The 17,097-nt window shown below is 42.5% G+C and overlaps 1 protein-coding gene across 1 annotated transcript in view; it reads right to left on the bottom strand.

Annotated features, from left to right (window-relative positions):
* MANBAL (mannosidase beta like) overlaps nucleotides 1–16,208 on the bottom strand; it is a 131,254-nt gene extending 115,046 nt beyond the window's left edge. The window contains exon 1 of the mRNA XM_085619190.1: nucleotides 16,185–16,208. The gene's annotated coding sequence lies outside the window, so the exon portion shown is untranslated. The remainder of the gene's footprint in view (nucleotides 1–16,184) is intronic.
* Between the last annotated feature and the right edge of the window lie 889 nt (nucleotides 16,209–17,097).

The following is a 17,097-nucleotide window of genomic DNA, read 5'->3' as shown; positions in this document are numbered from 1 at the left end:
CTTGCCGTCTGCCCCCCTCGGAATTTGGGCCTACTGTGGTGACTGGTCGTCTAAACACTACAATATGGCTGGGAGCCAAGAACATATATTTATCGGGAAGACTGGGGGTCTGGCTAAGGGCACTCTGGACCACTACTTTAGCAAGTCTATTATGGACCGAGAAAGGGAGGACATATTAGCGGAGCGCAGGGCAGAGCGCCGACAGTCGATTGAGCACCTGAAAAATAGGCCACCTTTCGATTTATTACAACAAGATGCCCCGCCAGTCGGAAATCCCTCTGGTGATGAACTGATCTCTCTAGATGGTGTCCCTGCACTTCTTCGGGAGCTATCCCCTGCACCTTTTATATCTAACCCGTTGGACTCTATACATTCAATTACTATTTCTAGTTCGTGCGATTCCTTGTCTGACCCAAAAGTGATACCAATTCCTCCTCCGATAAACAAAGAGATTTCCAAAAGAAGGACTAGAAACCTACTGTTGCATAAGATTCCTGGTCCACCGCCTAAAAAAAGGAGAAAGAAGGGGGGAGAGGTACGCAGACCTAGGATAAATCACACTGTCTCTGGGAAAAGCAATAGGACTACTAACCAAAATGCTCCTATTTATAAATCGCCAGTGTCAACCCCCAAGGCTCTCTCTAATATTGTATTAAATCCACTGGAAGCTGGTATTCCCCATCCTAGTTCACTCAAGAAAACACACTTAGCTGATCCTCTGGAAAGTATTGAACACCTTATAAGGTCTTTCATACTACCAATAATTGAGAGGCTAAAGAGGGTCGAAGAAAGGTTGGAGAATATGGAATTGGATGTCAGTAATAAACTTGGCCAAATTAGAGATAAAGTGCTGATGGACTGTCCTCCTGCTATAACACAACAACTTTCTTGTTGTGTCGTTAAGGATGGTCCACTTAGAATGAGTAAGACGAGTGCTGGCCTTAAAGAGATGACCACTGGCCCCAAAAAATCGGATATACCAACCCCTAGATCTGTAAGACAGGTATCAAATGGAACCCGGAGGAGTGGGGACAAACAAGATATAATAAACGCTGCCAATAATGTGTGTAAGAGCCCTAATATCACCAGGGGTTCTAGTTGTAGGGAGCCACGGGTTGAATTGCCTCCTGAAGCAGTTCCCTACGTGGTAGTGTTGGCGAGAGTACCTAGATTGCAAGACGGTAAGAGGGAGGGATTTTTCCAGCTTAAAAATAAGGTCGTTCATTGGCTGAGTCAAAACCGTCCACTTCCCCATTACATCAATGGAGAAATACTCCATGTTCGCCGACTAGATTGGCTGGGTAGTAGAGAGAAGGATATTATTGGGGACCTAGTTGTTGTTAACTTCAGGGATCCCGCAGCAGTAAGGTATATCCTCAACTACCCCGCGGAGACTTTAGGTACTGTTATTACTCCCCTGGAGCTAACCTTTTTCTACCCTAGAAATCATGTGAGTAGAGACCGACATCTCGGGGCTTCCCTCTTTCCCTTGTCCTTGACTAATTTCCGTGCATCCCGCACATATGTGCAAAAAATGCCCGAAACTAACCCCCAACAAATGATTACTGACAAATTCCAAAGGCAGGATACAGTTTACCCACAGAAATATGGAAACTATAGCAGGAGGCCGGAAGAATTTGTTCCTTTTACACCTTTGGATGTTTCAAATAGATACCAGGCTCTTTCTAACCTTGATGGCTGTGATTGACAGATGAGGCAAAAGACCTCATTGCCCTCTGAAAAAGTACAGCCTGGCCCATTAGCGATCCTTGGGCTACCTCATAATGACTCATCCAACCAAATGAAAAGACCAAGTGTAACGAAGGGGACTCTGAACCCAGAACCAATAGCCTCGGCCTCTACTCTATGCACCCTCTTTAATTGTGTATCCAAACAAGAGGTGGCAGCTGGATCCTCCGAACTGAGCAGCTGTGCTGGCCTACCAGACTACCGAATCCCTAACCAATCGCTCAATGTTAGAGGCACAAAAATTATCTCATGGAATGTGGCCGGCCTTAAAAATAAATCCCCCAACCCGGAGTGGAGCTCATTTATTACTTCATTTGACATTTGCATGCTGCAAGAGACTTGGATGCTTAAAAAGATTGTGGCCCCGGGCTTTGCAATATTTGATATTTTGGCAACCAAGAGTAGTAGGGGTAGGCCCTCGGGAGGGTTGTCCATATGGGTTGGCTCCCATTTGGGTGTAAAGGCAAAGGCTATTTCAACTCACTCACGGGATGTACAACTTGTTTTCCTGGAAGTAGAAAATGGCCTGGACATTGCCCTGATAAATGTATATTCAAGACCCACTAAGAGGGGCCTTGAGTCAGAGGCCATTACTGTATTGTCTAACTTATTACAGTCACTCGGCTCTTCTACTGTGATAATTTTGGGTGGGGATTTCAACTGCCATTTCGAGCCTCTACTGGATCCAAGTATGGGAGATCGTGATGAAGTGGATCTATTATGGAATATCCCTGATCCACTTATTCCACCAGTAAAAGCATGGACCCCCCTTGTCTTGCAAATGCAGTCATTCTCTTTAGCTGCATCATTGCGAGCATGTAATGGTAGGGTAATGCCAGATAGACCCGGGAAAACAACTTTTAATAAAGCAAGTTGTGCTTCAATAATTGATTATATCTTTATTGAAGCTAAATATTGGGACAGGCTTAACGATTTTGTGGTCATAGAGAGGTTGGATAGTGACCACAACGCTTTAGCCTTGACCCTTAAACCAGGAAGCTTTGGGCTTAAAAACTCGATCCCGGGTGACTATCTTGCGCCCGATCCATTAATAATTACAAACTGTAGAAGAAGAGTAAAGTGGCCAGTATTCCAAATCTCTAACAGTAAGTTAGCGGAACTGTATGGAATAATAATTCCATTTATTGAAAAGATGGGGGACGTCGGACTCTCGGTCAGCCCTACCGACATCCATGGGAAATTGGTTACCGCATTACGGGACATTTTGTATCCAGTAAAAAGGGCTATTTATCCAAGGACCGAAACAGCTCGTTGGTTTAACAAAACGTGCCGCTTAGCTAAAAAGGCCCTGCTGTCTGTAATAAAAACACAAGATAGAGAAGCAATTAGAATTAACCGTTCTCTATATAAAAAAGCAATTGGTGATGCTAAGAAAGCAGGGGAGGTTGAACTGTGGGAGCAGTTGGGCCATGCGCTCTGTTGTAAGGACACCAAATCATTTTGGTCTATTGTTGCAACTGGAGTAAATGGGTATTCCTCTGCACCTGCCCCAAACATAGCTGCCTCAAATTGGGAAAAACACTTCTGTGATTTGTATGGCACACATGACCTTAATAGAATTTCTGTAGATATCCCTGATCTTTCTTTAGTCCCAGTGGATCTTGCCCCTACCGAATCCTTTACTTTGATTGAGGTGGAATCCGCAATTGGGAAAATGCTTTTAAATAAAGCACCAGGTCTTGACAAATTGCCCGGAGATCTATTTAGGGCCCAGCCAAAGATCTGGGCACCCTACCTGGTTGTCCTTTTTAATAGCATTCTACAGGGGGGTGAAGTGCCCTACACTTGGCTCGGGGCTGAAATAGTACCTGTTTTTAAAAAGGGTTGCCCATTGACTCCATCCAACTATAGACCTATTAGTTTAATAGACACCTCACAAAAACTAATGGGGAGAGTCCTTTTGGACAGGGTCCTTGGCTGGATTGAGGAGAATGGAATCTTGTCCACTTTCCAGGGAGGCTTTAGGGCTGGTACTTCCACTCTAGACCAGATCTTTCGCCTGCAGGTCCTGTACTGGAAAACAGCTTTGGTAGAGGGTGGCAGCCTCTACCTGGTGTTTGTGGACCTGCGGGCTGCTTTTGATCTGGTCCCCCGTGCCAAACTATGGCAAGTCTTGGCAGACCTGGGCCTTCCATCCTACCTATTGGCTGTCTTACACAGGCTTCATGCCAATAATTATGCACAAGTAAGATGTGGCAAATACGGCGAACTAACTGATCGTTTTCCCGTTTTAAAAGGAGTTCGCCAAGGGTGTGTCCTGGCCCCCACACTGTTCAGCCTCTATATAAATGGCCTTATCGACCATCTGAACTGTACAAAAAATACTGACACCCCCAGATTAGTATCAGGACGTGTGCCCGCATTGATGTTCGCGGATGATACCTTGTTATTATCTAGAACGTCGACGGGCATACAAAATACGCTGAACGGTTTCGCCAAGTTCTGTGAATTAAGAGGACTTGAAATAAATCTGGAAAAAACCAAATATATGATTTTTAACCCCCCTGTGCGGGTACGTCCTAATACAATCTTATTTGGTATTCCCCTCGAGAGAGTCAAAACCTTTGTATATTTGGGTGTGACCTTAACAGAGAATTTCTCTTGGAACTCCCAAATTGCAAAGTCAACACTCAAGCTTGCTCAATTGACAGGGGGCTTGAATAAAGTTTTTAAAAGATCGAGTTTTAAGCCAGTCTCTCCCGCCCTTGAAATTTACTGTAGACAGGCTAGAGTGGCCGCAATATACGGGGCTGAACTCTGGGGACATAAGCAGTCAGTGTCGCTTTCAAGGGCTGAACAATCCTTTATTAGATCTCTCTTAGGGCTTCCTTCCAGCACACCGTTGGTCCCCCTTAGGCTAGATCTTGGGTTGGTCCCCATAGAGGAGATTATTAATGCGAGACCCATTTTATACTGGAAAAGGCTTTGGTCTGTGCCCGAACTGACCTCATTTAAATTAGAGTTTGCTGAGATCTGGCCTGCACTTAAGTCAAAAAAGATCCCTTGGCTTCTGCATATCAATAAAGCTTGTACTTCGTTAGGACTTTTGGAAATGTGGGCAAACCCGGAGGAAACCTGTCCTGCGATATCAAGGAAGGAAATCCTTTCTTTAGTGTCCCTGGAAAACTCTTCTTCGTACCAGAGTTCTTCAATTATGGGTAGGCTGACCTCGGAATTCCTCATGGTTAAACAAGCCTCCAAACTTGAGGAATTCATGGATCAAATAGAACCTCCACTTGCCCGTAAACTGTATATTCAGCTAAGGTATGGTACTTTACCAGTTAGGTCTTTCACCTTTAAGTGGCAGGCACAAAATTTGGAAAGTTGTCCGGCTTGTAACTATAAATCAGAGTCTGTTTCACATGCTCTGTTTTTTTGCCCCGCTTATTATTTAATTAGGAAAAGTTGGCTGATCCCTATCTGTAGGAATTTGGGTTTTCGTCACTACAAGCAGGCCTACAGGATTCTAGTTTATGATACCGATCCAAAAATTGTCTTTGCTGTATCCCGCTATCTCTACAGCATGTGGCGAAGGAGACACACGTTCTTAACCTAATTATTTTCATATTGATGGCTTCAAGTTTAATCTCTTTTTAAAAAAAATATAGTTTTTTAACTTTGAAATGCTATTTATTGTCTTACTGTGTATAGGTAATTGAGGATGTATGTTTGTATGCTTTTATGGTCTTTTGACCGAAATAAAGTTATCAAATGAATGAGAATAAGGGTTGGGGTTTTATTTATGCAATGCACTCTGACTCACTCACACATCACAAAGAAAACACCTCAAATGATCATAGCCACTGGCCACATATCACAATGGCACTAGTCAGAAACAAATCACCTCACCCGATCGTTCACTCGGCGGCCTTGCCAACACAAGCAGGAGGAGCCCGTTAACAGCCAGGCAATGGACTCTCGACCAGTACTCAGGTTCTGTTCGTCTTGTGACAGTATGTCTACTCCACAAGTGAGCTCCTGAGCTAGCTGTCAAGATTCCCCGGCTTTATAGTCTCAAAACACACTAGAAGGTTCGAGAGTCCTACCCTCTGCACCAAGGAAACTCACTGGAATTGGCCACTTTCCATGCAAGCATTCCAGTGCAAAAGGTTTCATCCTTTATCTTAATGAAGCTTACGAAAGCCTTCCAGGGTACATTAAACAATCTCTCACCAAACAGCCTTAAACATGATTAACCCAAACAACTTGTAAACACTCTGGGGGCCTGTCTGTGCTTGCAGAAAAGCTCAAGCAAGGCAGAGTCCGAATTCAGGATGACATGAGGCCATATCAATGCCACTAGTTAAAACGTCATAATACTTCCCAATGTACAACACAATGCACATTTGTGCACCACTGCTTATAGCATCACATACTTCATCTCTCAATGTACGACACAATGCCTATTTGTGCACCACTGCTTATGGCATCACATACTTCATCTCTCAATGTACAACACAATGCACATTTGTGCACCACTGCTAATACCACGGCACTTCGAGACCAAAAAGTACATTCCACACCTCTCTCTCTCTCATGCTTTCAAATGCACATTCCACACGTTCTGTTCTTGGCAAGGCTGTTTTATTCTGTAACAGCTCCCACTGTAAAACTGCAAGATTACAAGAAAGAAACCTTCAAGAGAAACAAGGCATATGCAGGACGTCGTACATTCATGCTAGGGTAAAATAAAACACCAAAGGAAGATTAAAATGATGGTAGTCAAAGGTAATCACGTGGTGTCAAACCATAAGAGTGTCTCTAGCACTACCGATGTGCAACCACTTCAATGATCTGAGACACTCCATTGAAGACTTGAAATGGACTATCCTAGAATCAAACCCATTGTGGAACCCCACCTCAGTATTCAGATGAGAACAACAATGGGTATTCTGCCTCCACACCAATCGTGATGGTCTTAATGATGATATTCCTTAGATCGAAATGTTGGCTCCCCCCACCTTGGGCCACCCACGACATACAGATTATGTAGTGACAGGAACAGATACTGTGGCCGCCATTAAATAGACACACTCACATCTAATCATGACAATCCATGATAGCGCAGTACCCATAATATCCGTCCACGACATAACTCTGGATGCCACAAAAACACTCAGGATGTTCAAACCACCTACATCTCCTCCTTACATAGAGGGACACCGTTTCCACCCATCTATACCACCAACACATGTATATGGGCCTTGGGAATAAAACAATAACAGCCATTAGAACACATTCGTTCTTTCACTTCTGCCTATCCCGCAGGAAACCATGTGGCTATACATCATAGTGACCTATGACATGCCATCCTATCATACTTTTTTCAAGATTCTTATAGTAGCGAATCTTAACCACAATATAGAGACTCTTCAATAGGACTTAAGAGCCACCCCAACATTGCCGCCAATTATCATTACCAACTGCATGTGACTCACCAGCCACAACATGTCTTCCTAACATGCAGGTTTCAAGACATACATGCTCTATATTCAATGCCATATTAAAGAGTCACTCAAATATGGCCACCATATGTACGCACTTACACAGAAACCAACTACATGCGTGTAGGCAACCAAGAACATATCCTCCTGACATACTTGTCCAAATTATAGACATTCTCTATTCGCAACCTTAAGAAAGAGACACTTCAAGATGGCCGCCAGACATGCGCTATAGAAATAAGATAGGATCCCCCTGCACCCGGCTTCATATACGGGGAAGCAGAGGACCAGGGTAGTTACGACGAGGGGCTCGCACTCGGGAACCGTGAGTATTATGACCAACATGAAGCTGCACCACCGCACTACCTGATAACGCTTTGCAGCCTACGGCAGCTGTTTAATTTAAGTTACCTGCTCCCATACCTTTAGTTGAGCATGCCTGAGCGCGGCACTCCTGTCTCATCCCAGGGGGCACCTCGATTCACAGCCTTAGTTAAGGCTGCTATTTTCCTTTTTTTCTAAATAATTTTTTTATTAATATCCACAGTATCAAAACATCCAAAAAGTTACATATGCAGACAGATCTAATAGCTAGGCATAAAAGACATTCAATTAATTCGAATATACCTAAAATCATTACCTAAAATCATTACAATGGATTACACTCATGTTCACCTTTAACAGTTCATGTGATCTATCATTGCCCCCCAAACATAAATACCTAGTTTGCGTTTCCTTGACCCTTTGACAGAATAGAGACTGTATTCTAAGTTATATATGCTATAGAACTGGGCTCTCCACGATTCATAAGATGGTATTTCAGGTTGGAGCCACGAAGACGCTAAACACAGCCGTGCTACGGCTGTAGCGACAAAGAGTAGGTACCAAAATATATACATAGGGTTCCCTAGCTCAAGATCCTCGCCGACCCCTAGCAGCATCATAGAGGCCGAGATCTTAACAGCCACCCCCGAGATCTCCGTCAGGAACTTCTCTATATGTTCTATAAATGAGGCCACCTTGGGCAAGCATAAAAGATATGGAGAATGCCAGCGTTGTCCGTGCGACACCGGAAACATTTACCATTGTTCCCCTTCCCCCATTGCAACATCTTGGCTGGGGTATGATACAGATTGAATATAGTTTTATAGAACTGGGCTTTAAGATTCGCCGACAGACAGATTTCCCCCGCAATAGCAATCGACTTTTCCAAGGAAACACTAGGCTCTCCCACCTTGAGTGCCCATTTAGAATTATGTTTATCTAAATCATCCCTCCTTAAATCTAGCAGAATATTATATAAAAGACCTATTCTACCCTGACTCCTGATAGCTTCAACTAGTTTGAGAGGTTCCATTACAGATTGTTTGCTCAGAAAATCGCGAATTTGTAAAAATTTGAAAAACTGATTTTTATGAAGGAAAAACTTATTAGCTAAATCTGTAAAAGATATGTAGAGTCCCACAGTCTCATAGAAATCCCCAATTTGGATAGTACCCTTAGATCTCCAGCTACTAACCACAGGGTCCTGGAAAATTTAGGGTAATATACCTACGGGCGTAGTAGGGGTATACAGAGTTAATCCCTGAATTTGAAGATTCTTTCGTACCGTGCTCCAAACCTTAAAGGCTGCCCCCAAGACTTTGAAGCGCGTTCTTTTATAATAACTCCTATCCAACCTCTTAAAAAGGCAGTTATTTGCCTGTATAAAAACCAGGCAAGCTGTGGAACTTGATCATGCCTCTGTTTTTAGGATGCCGCAACCACTTTTTAGATATGTTCACAGGATATTATGGTGGCATGTGACCTGCACAAACAGGTTATTGTTTCACTGGGCAATATGTATTAGTTGCAGAGTGGCACTAACTGTATTAACAAGGCTGATACCTCATTTTTTATGAAACACAATCACAAAATGAGATGTACTTGCATTTATGTTGCACAATGTCTACTGTTTTACTTTCTTCTATGTTGTGTGTTTATTTACATACGTCTGGAAGCCATTTCAGCTCCAGATACACATTCTGGTCCACGAGATGGGACATTATGGTTAATAGGATGTTTCCATGCCAGAAACATGACCATTTTGTTGTTATACTGTTTTCTTTCCCCACAGGTTGGACAGCCAACACCGAGACAAGTAGGTACCACTCGTGGGGCACTTTTATTGACAAAATTGTGGGATAGGGAAATTCACCCATTAGTTTTGTCCTGAGGAAGCGCCACTGATCCTTTTGACCACTAAAGGTGCAAAACATATTGACTGGAGTTTGACCCTAAAAAGGGTGCCAACGTCAAACTACTAGGGTACTTTATTACCCCATTAGTAGCACTAACTTTGAAGGTTTTTTAATCTGACAGAGGAATCAAGATATTAAAAGTTTCTGTGATATCCCTAATCAGTTTTAACTCACATCACAGCACACCCAACACCACCCCACAAAGACATTTCTTGCTCTCATAAATCAGCAAAAAACTAAAGATCTCCGCCAAACTGACCCTTCAGAGGACCAGTAGAGCATTGCAGCGCTGGCCCGATGAGGAGCAATCACCCTATGATGAAGCAAGACATCCCTCGGGATGTGTGAGGGCATCATGAAACAGTCTTGCTGACTGCCACTATCAATCTGTCTAACCTTGATAAAAACCTCTTTAATTCTCCTCTCCTTACTGGGAACAGTGACACCAGTTTTTTTTGCATTTTTGCATTTATCTTAACCCCAGGAGCATGGACACTGGTCCTCCTTCCAGCTCTCTTATTTTTGATACATCAGGTGGCTGACATCTTTTTAAGCTACAGAGATACAAAAGCTGTAGGAAACTCACTTTGCTGAACAGCACAACTGGCCAGTTCCAACTAGACCTGCCTGTGATCCTGCTGGTGGCTTCGACTGGATCTCCTGGAGTGAGTCTTGACTGCTAAGTGGTGTCCCTAAGATCCTGTGGCCCCTATATAAAAGTATCAGACAGTAATCCTCCAGTCTAACCCAAAAAACTAAGTCTTAGAAACATATTCAAGGATTTTTGCCTGGAGAACCGACATATAACGAGGACAACCCTCCCTAGTCAACCTGAAGAAGGTGTGTTGCCGCTGGCCCAAAGATTCAGGTTGCTCCCACTTGGAGTTTTTCTGTAACAGCAAATCGAGTTCAGCGAGACTTCATGGAGAGTCTATCCGGACTTATGGAGCCTTGTTTGGCTACAGCGAACAGCCTTTCCACGCTGGAGGAACTTGAGCTCAAAAAAGAGTGACTCAGTCCGAATGTAGAAATCTTCACCGGGAGAAAAAAATCCTTCATGTGAGGAACCTTACTAGGGCACGAAGTTTTAATTTTTCTTGCTCTGGTCTTTCCCTCTAAAAGTCAACTGCTTCTGCTGGACTTTATCCGCCGACTATCCGGGCACGTAGCATTGGTATCCAACCCTGTTGGAGCTCTTGTCGGATCTTCCAGTTTGGCTCCCTCACGTTCCCGACCTTTTGCTCAACCCTCAGGGTCTTCAACACAACTTGATTCTAGAGGGCTCTCTGTTTTTCATCGCTTGGAAAATTTCGGGTCGTCCTGGAGAACCTGGGGAATTTCACATTCCTCATTCATCAGTCTTGAGTCCCTGGTACAACCAAACTATACAAATCAGTCTGGTTGGCCTGGTCTAGCTGGTGTGTGGACAGGGGTTCAGATTCCAATTCAGGAGATGTAACCCTGATTGTCACTTTTCTAACCTCTCTGACTTCTCAAGGTAAAGCTTATCGCACCATCAAAACTTATAGATCTGCCATTTCTGCAGAACACATTCGAGTGGATGGAAGACCAGTTGGTGAACACCCTTTGATTTGTTGTCTCCTAAAAGGAGTACTTTATGTTAATCCTCCGGTACCTAAATATAATATATTATGGGATGTTAATTTGGTTTTAAGCTTGTTTCTCTCGTGGCAAGATAACGTGCTCCTCTCCCTCAATCTCAATTTTCTGCGAAATTGACAATGCTTTTGTGCTTAATTTCCTTGAAATGTATTTCTGATGTTAATTACCTTGGATATGTCCTATATCCATTGTTCTCCCCTTGGTGTTTCTTCTCAGGTTCACAGACGTACTAAAACTAATTTATCTACTATAATTATCCCTTTTTCCCTTCACAGTCTAAGATATGTGTTGGAAATTGTCTAAAATCTTATGTTTCACTAACTTCAGATTTGAGATCTCCCTATAATTCTCAGTTGCTGATTTCCTTCCAGTAACCCCATAACCCTGTTTCTTCCCCTACGTTGGTCTGGTGAGTTCAATGCATCATGTCCCTGGATGGTATTTATGTTGATTCTTTTGGCGCCCATTCAGGTAGAGGGGCTATGGCCTCTAAGGCTTTTTGGGCAGGTGCAAGCTTGCATGACATTCTCAAATTTGCAGATTGGTCGAACGTGAATACTTTCGGAACTTTTTATTGTAAACCTATTACACATGTATCTGATTCTGTGATTTCAAAGCTTTGTACAAGCATAATATGAGCCTCTGATCTTGTAACAAAATTAAGATTTACCTAGCCTTGGTGTCAGAAAGGCTAGATATTATTAAAGACACAGAGGCGAGTATTATCCCACCACTTTCTTTAACCCACCCTGTCTTGTTTTCTGCAGTTCCAGAGCCATCCTCCCAGGCTTCCACCTCTACCTAATCCTTCTGAATTTTATTCTTCATTCAATTTCCATGGATCTTTTCACGAATCATGCCATTCAATCTGAAGAACATGGTCTCCTTTGTTGTTGGCCTGCCTCATAGAATTATTGACTATTCTGATTTCTTTTGGTTCAGTGTTATTGTTTCTTTCCGTGCCTCGTATGGACTAACTCTCGCTTCAAAAAAAGAGGAATTGCTGGTTCAGTCAAGATTAGTATTAAGGTTACTCAACGTGCTATTGGTGCTTCTTTTATGATGTCATTGTTGGTAGTTCTTTATCCAGGTTTTCTGGGTAGTGTAGTTTTTTTTTTCTTGGCAGCTATTTCATAAACAGTAAGAAAGGACAGCATAATACTCGCCTCCGTTTCTTTAATAAAATCTAGCCTTTCTGACACCAAGGTTAGGAAAATCTCAATTTGCTTTTGTAACAGCTTCCATTCTCAGGTCTACTCTGCACTTCCCTCTAGCCTGATGAGGCTTTTCACCACTTGCAGCCCAGACACTTGATCCATATTGAGATTTATCATTGGAAAACAGCCCACCAGCAGCACTGGCACAGTCTCTGCAAGATCCTACTCATCAAAAACAATCCTGGATCCACACCATACACTGCAAACAAGCCACTGAACCCAGAGGCGCGGCACCTGCACCCTAAAGTGTTCCTGGTTAAGCTCCCAGAGATTTACCTGTCCAAAAAACCCACAGTGTTCTTGCTCCTGCATTGTACTGCATTAGCATCATTAGGATGCAGCCGTTCCTTCTGCCCATGGCTGTGGCCTGTGACAACATAGTTGGAAGCTTGCGGTCTACGTAATTCCGCATTGGGTCTAGTTGGCAAACTGTACTACAAGCTTGCTTGCTTGGTTCACGACATGGCTGTGTATGAAAGGGTAGGAAGTGGGTAAGAATTAATCAACTGCACCGAGCCTGCTGCCCCTTCTGGAACAAACACGTTTTCTTGCACTCTTTAGTCCCCCACACAAGTCGAATAACATCCTTTCTTCATGCTGGATATGTGCCCACTTACCAGAGTTTCCAATAGAAAGTCCATGTTCCCAATCCTGTTCAATGAAGAGAAACAGTGCAACCAGCTGCACACGCAGGGGCAATTTATTTCTGAATTTCTTCAGTCACATGCCATTTTCAGGCCAGAATCTGCACTTGCCCAACTAGCAGATTTTACGCCCTTCTCTACACCTCACCGATACTGCCTATGAAATGACTTGTGAAATTGGAAGTGGCAGTATCCCTATAGAGCACAACAAGTGTGATATATCCCTTTCCGCGTTACCATTTTCCTCTCTCATTTTGAACATCCTCCAGGAATACTGTTCACTCAAACTGATAGATGTTTTTTCATCCTGTTTCCCAGTTGTGGGAAGAAACTATAAATCTATGAAGTATGCCAAGATGCTAAAGTACTAGAAAATATAGCAAACTCAACTGCCATTGTCTTGGACCTGGCTTTTAACCAATAGGAATCTCAGCAAACTGTGATTTTGCAAAATGGCATGGCTCTTGACTTTTCTTGAGTGCCAAAGATGGAGTTTAGGATATTGTAGGCTTAAAATGTTCCTCTTTGATCCACAGTGTTTCTTTAGGCATACATCAACATATTCACCATATCCATGACTGTATAAAGGGATTACACGCTATTGATGATAAAACTGAAGGTGTTTGGCCATGGTGAAATGCATTTCTGAAGGTTTGAGAATGAAGATTTTTGAATCTTTTACTACTGATTTTCATTGTCCTTTTGTGGATTTAAATTCTTGTTCAAGTCAGTATTACCGCCACCTCAAGTCTTACAAGAGGCAAAAGTAAGTTCCCATCTTACTATTTAAGAATGCTGGATGATGAGGAGGAGTTTGCTTTGCTTCTTTGGAATGTTATGATGAAAATATGGATCTAGAAGTGAATCAATTAATGCAGTGGTTCTTAACCTTTTCACTCCTGTGGACCTGCAATGAATCGCTACTGGATGCCGGGGAGCCCCGCATAAATATTTTTTATGATTAGATCCTGAAAACAATATATGTAACACCTGTGCATCAACAGATACAAAAATTAAGGAAATTATTTAATTCACAAACAAAAAAACTTGAAAATTGAAAATGTTATTTTAATTGCAAAGCTAGAGCTTTTTAAAACCTAGTCTTATTTTTAAAATAAGAAGTAATATGCCAGACTCTAGCATATCACAGTGCCTTCTCTGCTCCTAAGGCATGTCTCTTTTTTGTGTGCAGACCATTACTGCTTCATTTGAGGCTACCAATAGTGCATACTAGATTGATCCATGTGCTGCACTTGTGCTGTCCCATAAATCAAGATAATTTTGCCAACTTCATTTTTAGCTTCCAGTTTCAATTGTCTTCACATGTTCAGGACGGTTTACACTTTTCTATATATACTTTATTAATCAGCTACTATTATTTAATCTTATGAACTGTCACCTAAATGGTCATGAGAACCCCCAGGTTAAGAGCCACTGGATTAATGAATATTGAAATGTCCTTAGATTGCACAAATAAATTGTGCGAGTAGAAGGAATTGTGGAATAGAATTATCTCTTTAAACAAATGCAACCTTCTTCAGCTATGTTTTCTTGCTGACGCTAAATGTGCTCACACGAAGTGCCTGCCTCTTGACATTAAGCTGTTCCCACACTTTACTCCCAAATTGCGAAAAATAAGATTAACTTGCTCAAACTATATTTTTTCATATTATTGCCAAATTTTGAAGGACGTCCTCACTTGTTATTATGATCTCAGCATAGGCACCTGCTTATACTGTTTTACATGACCCTATTTCAAACGTGTGAGACCTGGTATATGAATGTGTGCTTCTCTTTCGCTCAACAAACAAGCTCCAAGTGTGCTGGGTGAAGTCTTGGCTGTTGTTTCAGTGATTCACCAAATCTTATTTTTTCTTGTATTAATAGACCCTTCTAGACTTTGATTGACATGGAAGGAGATTTCATTGTCACCCCTGCCCATCAGATAGGACATGCCAAAGCACTGATTGAGAGTGAAAAGGACAAAAACAAGGATTCAGTGGGGTGGCATTAATGTGACGTCATGTCACCACCGACTGTCACCCAGTGGCTGTGGTGCACAAAGAACTGCCATCCACTAAGGGGCCGGGAGGAAAGGTGTCAATAGTCTTTCGGACCACTGTCTGGCATTTCTGGGAGGACTGAGGGAGTCCTGCCCCCAAAACAAGTGACAGTGGTGCCCACCGGCACAAATTAACCATGCGTTTACTTGGGAAACACATACCCCTCCCTCACCTTCAAAATCAGACCCTTAGAAAACTAACTGTAGGGCGCAAAGGTTAGTTTTCTGCATATGGGTTTTCGCTTTCAAATGAGCACTTTTACGTCCCTTATAAATTGTTGGGATTAAATATATATAAATATATACTCAACATTAAGTTTCAACGTTGCAAGGAAAACGGCTTCAAAATAAACTACTGAGAAAATGTCACTTCCGTTTTCATCACCAACCACCGCCTGCAAGGCAATATTAACAGTTTGCAGGGGATACCATGGCGTAAAAGTGGGGAACTCTGATAACCTCGGACGCCAATAAACAATATCAGAGAGAGACTTCTCTCATGTAACAAAAGCTTTGCACAACGCTTATTATTAAAGAAAAATAACTCCATAAAATGTTGCTAGAGGCATAATAATGACAAATCACGAGACTCAGGAGCTAAGGGTTTTTAAAAGTGCTGAGACCCCCATGAGTCATCGGTCGCCATTATTGTTTTTGAATTTTTTATATGTTACTGTTGTTTTTCTAAACAGGAATGCTTACATTGAAAGTAATATCACAAACATTGTACTAAGCTATACTAATGTTTACATTTTCCATTGGTTGAAACACCTCATTCATGATGACGATGCCATTCGTGCAAATTATGGAAAATAATTCATTGACATGACCCGGTTGCCAGAGAAATATGTGTATTTTTAACCACTGCTGGTTGAGCCATAACAGCCCTGCATGTAAAATACTGCAATTATGGACAGCAAACTTGAAGTTCCCTAACTGGACCCCTTGTCCTATATATACACAAGAAATATCTGACTGTAAAAAATGGCAATACTGTTAGACAAATTCTGCTATATTGTATATTTAAACCGACATTACAGGGACATTATGGTGTCTCATTCCCTGTCGCACACCGCTGAGCTCTCAGATGTTGACTACAAGTTCTGAAGCGACAGATAATTGCGTTCCTTTAAGTGGCTCCATACTTTGTCAGGAGATTTCTCTCGCGGCCCTTTGTTTCTTACCTCACAGGCAGCAAATTGCTTTACTGACGCAGAGAAGCAGCCCCGACCTGCTTCCAGGGCACGGATAAAATGGGAGGCGTTCATGGCAGCCGCAGGAGAACGCCCGGAAGACCCCTGCAGTCAGCCGCCGCTCTCTACCTCTCTCGCTCGAGCGCGGCTACAGAGCGGAGCAGTGCACCGCCGAGCACGAAAGGCAGGGGGCAGCACAGGACCATCCTCCGTGACAAGGGCGAACATCCTACCAAGAACTCGCTAGAGCTACACGCAGACTCCTGTAAACGAAACTGTAAGTTGTTTTATGCATTCTTTCAATTTAAGGGTGGAGAACTATTTAACCACTATTAACATAAAACCTAACCCGTTATTTTCGAATAGCTATGCGAGACACCCTCGTGTTAAATGTGCACTCCACAAATGCGCGTGTCAGTTGTTGCCCCACTTAAATAGCACTTATTTTATCGACTAATGCAGGGTGAAAGGCTGAGAGGGCCAATTGCGGTTTAAACTTGTTCACCGAGACACCAATCACAGCCCAGTAAGCGCTTGCCACTGCGTTAGAAATAAGTGCTAATTTTCCAGTAACACTTTTAAAATCTTGGAGATAGCCTTTCATCCTGTAGGAGCTGATAAAACTAGTTTAATTACATTTAGAAACAGTAAGAAATGTCCTATAAAGCGCCGTGAAATCTCGAGATAGTGCCAGAAAACACTGTATTAAAAATTTAACTCAGGCTGCATTCTGTCCTGGTATTCGAGGGACTGTCCCCGATATCTGGCAAAATGGAATTAAATGTTCACGAATTTCGAAACGTTATTTCAGGGCTTGCTCTTCGATTCGAAGACTTAAATCAAGCAAATGTTTTAAAAAAATAATAATACCTGTGCCTGGTTTTGTTGAATTTTCAGGGTGATT

The sequence above is a fragment of the Triturus cristatus genome, chromosome 7 (genome assembly GCF_964204655.1).
Source record: "Triturus cristatus chromosome 7, aTriCri1.1, whole genome shotgun sequence".
NCBI lineage: Eukaryota > Metazoa > Chordata > Amphibia > Caudata > Salamandridae > Triturus > Triturus cristatus.
Note: the sequence above shows the minus strand (reverse complement) of the source record. Positions and strands in the feature narration are given on the sequence as shown.